This window comes from Empidonax traillii, unplaced genomic scaffold (assembly GCF_003031625.1).
Source record: "Empidonax traillii isolate 1590-97213 ecotype Southwest subspecies unplaced genomic scaffold, ASM303162v1 scaffold337:size667617, whole genome shotgun sequence".
NCBI lineage: Eukaryota > Metazoa > Chordata > Aves > Passeriformes > Tyrannidae > Empidonax > Empidonax traillii.
In genome coordinates, this window is record NW_020955530.1 from 650938 (window position 1) to 656869 (window position 5932).

Below are 5932 nucleotides of genomic sequence, written 5' to 3' on the forward strand. Positions count from 1 at the left end.
TATTCTAACAGATTTGTTTGCTACAATGGTATCACAATGAAATAGGTTTAGCTTTTAGAACCCATGGGAGAGCCTGCCTAGGGTGGCTAATAGTGCAGTTTTAGCTTGTTGCATGTTTGCAGATTTTTGTATGAAAAGTGGGTGTTAGATGATATTGTTGTTCTGGAAAATCTGAAACTCCAGAGTTACTTTGACCATTTAAATTTTGCACAGTATGGCCACTGGCCTAAAGGATTAGCTAGGACCGGATGTTCTTGGCACAAAATGCGCTTTTTCATTTGTTCATATAGGCAGAACCCTTTGGGATACATCTGGAGACTGAGCCTGTGGTGTTTCCTCAGCAGGTGTACTTTGATGGAAGATTGAAGGTCTGTTTGTAGAGTGAGGAAGATAAAGCTTGTGATGCTGCTGTCCATGGTGTAGGTGCTACAGGAACATGGCCTGTGGGGTTTTTGTGCTGACACATCATCTTAGAAATAAAAGCACCTGGTTTATGTTGTTATTAATGATACCATCTTTGGTCTAACTCTTACTTGCTTCAAACAGTGCAGTACCTTTGTGTAAGTAATGCGGGCAGGACTCGTGCTGTAGATGGCTAACAGTTTGTTAAAATTAAAGCTGTGATTTTACTTTCTGCATTTCTTTTAATAAAATTGATGATTCATCAATCTATTGGACTTTTTTGTGATGCATATTAACACATTGAGATATTTTGGTTATAAAGATCACAAAATCATAGGATATGTTGAGATTGTAAGCAATGCTTGTTTTAGTAAAACTTGAACAAAGTACAATTGAGTGTTATATTAGTGGTGACATCTATCTGTATACTTAATAGCTTTTTCCATTTCTGTATTATTAAAAATATTCTCTCTCTTTTTGTCTTAATATAGCAGTGTAAGACTGGAAACATCTGGGCTGAATGGACTTTAGCATCAAAAGAAGTTCTCAACTGTTAACTCAAAAAATTAACTACATCAAAATGAAGCAGGTACCAGAGATCCTCGGAAATACCAATGGGAAGCCACAGAATTGCGAAGTGAATCGTGAATGTTCCGTCTACTTGGGAAAAGCACAACTTTCTGCCACTCTACAGGAAGGGGTCATGCAAAAATATAACGGCCACGAGACTCTTCCATTCATTCCAGCTGATAAATTGAAAGATCTGACCTCCCGCGTGTTCAATGGCGAGTCCGGGGCCCAGGATGCGAAGCTGCGCTTCGAACCCCAGGAAATAAAGGGAGTTGGAACACCACCCAACACTACTCCTATCAAGAACGGCTCCCCAGAGATAAAGCTGAAAATCACTAAAACCTACATGAACGGAAAGCCTCTTTTTGAATCTTCCATTTGTGGAGACAACGGTGCAGATGTGTCTCAATCAGAGGAGAATGAACAGAAGCCAACAAACAAGGAGAGGAGAAACAGAAAAAGAAGCATAAAATATGACTCCTTACTTGAACAGGGTCTTGTTGAAGCAGCATTAGTATCAAAGACTTCAAGCCCCACTGAAAAGAAGGTAGTAGTTTGTTTTTTGTATTCTGTCTTTTGTTAGGTTGGTTAATCAGACTGGAATTTCAGTGTCCATGTGCTCACCTTCAGGTATTTCAGTAGGTGCTTCCCACAAGCAGGTCACTTCCTATGATTCTCTTTTTTTCAACAAAGGACAGATGCACTCCAGTCCTGGTCCCTGTTTCTTCCCTAGCCTAGGAGTGCCCCATAAATTGTTTCCATATCAGTAAAATAAGTCTCCAGAGCAAATCAGGGCATGTGGAAGTATGGGATGTATGAAGCTGAAACTTCTTCCAGACTTGAAGCCAAGACAAGTCAGGATGTGCACCTGGGCAAGGGAGCTGGGGATGCCACTAAATTTAGGGATGGCCTTTAACTGCTGGACAGTGAGGTATTCTGTCTTCCTTATAACCAGATGTTTCAGAAAAAAAACTACCTATTTCTATATTTCTTATTCTGAATTAAATAAAAATATACTCAGCAGTCAGTTGACTGATGAGCTGGACTCTTTAGCATCAGATTTTGGCAGTTGTAATATAGTCCCTACCCATGTTTGTCACCTGAAAAGAGCTGGGTTTGGTTGGTATAACCTAGTGAATTGTTTTAATTGAAAACCTCTAGCTATTTGTATTAGGTGTCATTAACTTTTGTGGTCAAGCTCATCTGCTGTACTTCTTTTAAACATAGGCAAAAATGGATATTTTGCTTTTTTTAACTCGTTTTACCAGGTTGTAAATAAGAATGCTGCTGGGAGCCCTTTCCCCCTCCTTTATTTAGCTTTTGTTTCTAGACTCCATTTAAAGGAAGGTGGTTTGCAATAATTTTATCTTGGAAGAAAAGCCCTGCATAGCAGGAATACTTCTATGTATATTAAGTTTCTCAGTGACTAATTCAGAATAGTGTTGTATAACAATGGTAGACATTAATGAATGCTTTGGCTGGTTACTATGTCCTGGTTTTACACACCTTAAACACAAAATGTATGTTACAGTTTTCTGTCAACTGCAGGTTTCTAGTTAATCATAGCAACAGAGTTGGAAAAACACCTCTAAGATCGAGTCTGGCCATTAACCCAGCCCTGCCAACTCCACCACTGTTGATTCTTACTTTCTACCAAAGTCACACATGCAGGGAAGAATCACACACATAGCTGCTACATTCCTTTTTTTTTTTTTTTTAATTTTTCTTTATTTTATTTATCCTTTTCAATAAAACTGCTTGATGAGTTCACAGAACTGTGTAAACATTTTTCGAATATAAGAAATATTTATCATTTATTTATGGTGTGAATATATTATTCATCCTAGAGTGATCCATACTGATGTTTTCAGGAATGTTATTAAAGCGTTTGATTTCTTTAATTTTGTTAAGGAGAATGTTTTAACACTAACTGGTTCAGACTTTTCTGAATCACTACTCAGGTAAAAGATGCAGACACAGTCAGTAGTTCGAGTAGTTCTTTGACCAGTTCATTATTAATGAGGATAAATAGAACATTTTTAGTCCAGTTGGTGGTGTATTTGTTAGCATCAACAACTCGAGCATATTTGTGTGTGTTAGTTTGTTTTTCTTTTAGAAAGATGAGGAGATGTTTAATGTGTCCCTCTATGCAGTTTATTCTGCAGTTTAGGCCTTTTACATAGGGTTGTCCATTAAGGGTGGCCTTTTAATTTTTTTCCTGGTGTGTGTGGATTATTTAAAATGAAAAGAAATGATTGTCTGGCTTCTTTGAGTTGCCTTTTGTCCAGAAATGGTCGGGAGAAAACCACGTCAGCAGTGTTTCCCAGAGTGGTTGAGGCTTGGTGGCTGGTGAGTGATAGGGTTATTTGCTCCTGTGCCAAACCCGTGAGCTACCAAACTACTGAAGCAGAACAACCACCTGCTGGATATCAGACCTTGCAGTACTGCAGCCCTATTCTTTCCAGAGCACTTTGTAACAGAGGGTCATGCTTCTGGCTTCTTTTTTCTTATCACAGTGCGCTTTAAAGCACAGAGGTGGAAAGGAAAAGCATTTAAAGGTCGCGAGATGTTATTTTATGATATGACTCCTTGATTGTAACAATCCTGGGGCTTTTCTTCCTCTCGTGAGGAAGGTTTGCAACTGCACGGGTTTTAAATAAGGAAAAACGTAGTATGAGGGAACATGTGAAGGAGGTTTTTCAAATGTTTGTCCACATGAAAACTTGTGATATACATATGTTTTTTGTGGTGATAACTGTAATATCTCAGTATCAGTGTTCTTTGGTTTCAGGCCCCTGCTCTAGCTGTTAATCATGGCCAGCATCCAAAGCCTTAATGTTAGTGCATCACACTGTGGTTTTATATAGCTGATTGTGGCTGCAAAGTGGAAGTTAGGTAAATATCCTTGGTGTAAAATCTGATGAATTTTGCACTCAGGTACCTGTTTATTGTAGGTTACAGGTTAATGTGGAACCTGTTTGTCAGGTTTTATTTCTGGGCTTTCAATTTCTTTTTTTTGTCCAACCTCTTTTGATTTAGCAAAAATCACCATGGTTCAAATACTGCCTTTTATGTAAGGTAATTATATCTCAGTGTGATGGACAGAGCAGATTACTGTGGTGCTGAGGTGAGAGGCATATTGTTTAACAAATGTTCCAGTGCTCTCTTTTTGGGTGTTCTTGTTGTTTGGGCATTTTTCATTTACAGGAGCGAAGGCTGTTTAGAACTTTAGCTGCAGGTTAGTTTTCAGCTGGGAATAAAAATGATCTGCCCGGGTCTGATGAGAGTTAGATTTCTGTTGATAACCACCACCTCTTCCAGGCCTCTGAGAAACAACTGTACTGCTCTCATTTTCCCAAGGTAAAGGAGAGGAAGTGGGACGAGCCGTGGCTCTTTCCTCCCTCCCCTCCTGCCCTTCACCATTCTGCCCTCCACCCTGGTATCTCTCCACCTGAGGAGTTTACTTTAAAATCCAGGCCTCTCCTAATAAGGCCTGGTTTAGCAACTTTTATGCCAAGGCAGTACACCCCTGAATGTTCTGTGTCATAGGTGGTGGGTGTCACATGTTAGGGATTTGAGCTGATGCCAAACCCACGGGCTCTGGGAGCTGCTCACGTGCCAGTGCTGCTCGTGGGAGCGGCAGGATGCATTGGGACTGGGTTTTGTGGTGGCTGCTTTTTGAGTCACTGCTTTCGTCAATCCCTGCAATGCTCAGTGAGGAATGAGGACTTGCCTACATTTTTTTTCTTACTCATTGCCTGTGTTAGAAGGGAAACAATCATGGCTAGGCTTCGCGAACGAAAAAAGAAGGGAAACAATACTGTTTGGAGGATAACAGCAGAACATTTGCTTCCTATATTAATGCGAAGTAATCCAAGTCCGATTGCTGGAGCAATCCAGAGGGAAACAGAGATAGAGCACGTGTATCTGCAGTTCTCATGCTGTGGCTCCCAGTGTAGATTTGTGCTCTCTGACCCTGAGAGCAGCTCAGTATGTGCTCCTGGCACATTTGAGCTCTCTCTGCAGAAGCTGGGCTGGGCCTGCAAGTGGCAGTTTGCCCTTTTGGCTTGGCTTCCTGGTCTGGCTTCCCAGCACGGGTGCAGTAGCTCAGAAAGCAGCAGTGCTGCGTCCAGAACAAACCTGGAAGTCCACACACCGCTCTGCTTGCTAGTTTAGGGTTTCCAGCTGTGTAATATGTACATGATCAGAAGCTATACCTTCCATATAGCTTCCTATCCAGTTTCCTTGGAGTGCTCTTCTGTTAGTATACCAGAAACTTGGCAGGTTTTTACTCTTTGTGCAGCAAACAGCCTGTAATGACCTTGCTGTAGCTACACGGGGGGGCAGTTGGAAGTGGCTGGAGAAATTCCACCAGTCCTTGTCTTGTGTTTATGTTGCCATTTCACCTTCGCAGAGAAAAACTGTTCTGGCCAAATCCATTATGTCAAATACCTACATAAAAGTACAGTGCCTTTCCCAGGTGAAGATTTATAAAGCCACTAAGGGTAAAACAGAAGCAGTCTGAGGATGATTTGCTGCTTTGAATGTGTCTGTGGTAACTAAATACAGGAAGATGGGGACCACTGAACCTGGGGATGTTGGTCTGGTGCTTGGATCTGATCAGTAGAGCTGAGCACAAACCAACAAGTGCCCTTTGTCAGATTGGAGAGCTGAGTTCATCTAATGTTTGATTACCCTCTTGTAGCTGTTATAGGCAGATAGTGAGGTGACTTGTTTTAATTTCAGAAAAAAGCAAAAAGAAAAATTGTAGTAAAATAAATGTGTCTTTTTCAGGGGAAGGACTTGCTTGATTGTTTTTCAGCATCAGTTACTAGGAATTCCTGGCCAAGTACAATTACTGAACATGTCACAAAATGTGTACAGGATCTGTATTTGTAGGGTAAAATGAACTCAATTACCTTTTTCTTTTTAATATCTATTCTTGAAATATCAGATCCTG

The 5932-nt window shown here is 40.6% G+C and overlaps 1 pseudogene; it reads left to right on the plus strand.

Moving 5' to 3' along the window:
* Positions 1-332: 332 nt before the first annotated feature.
* On the plus strand, positions 333-1519 carry LOC114061476 (annotated as a pseudogene).
* The last annotated feature ends 4413 nt before the right edge of the window (positions 1520-5932 follow it).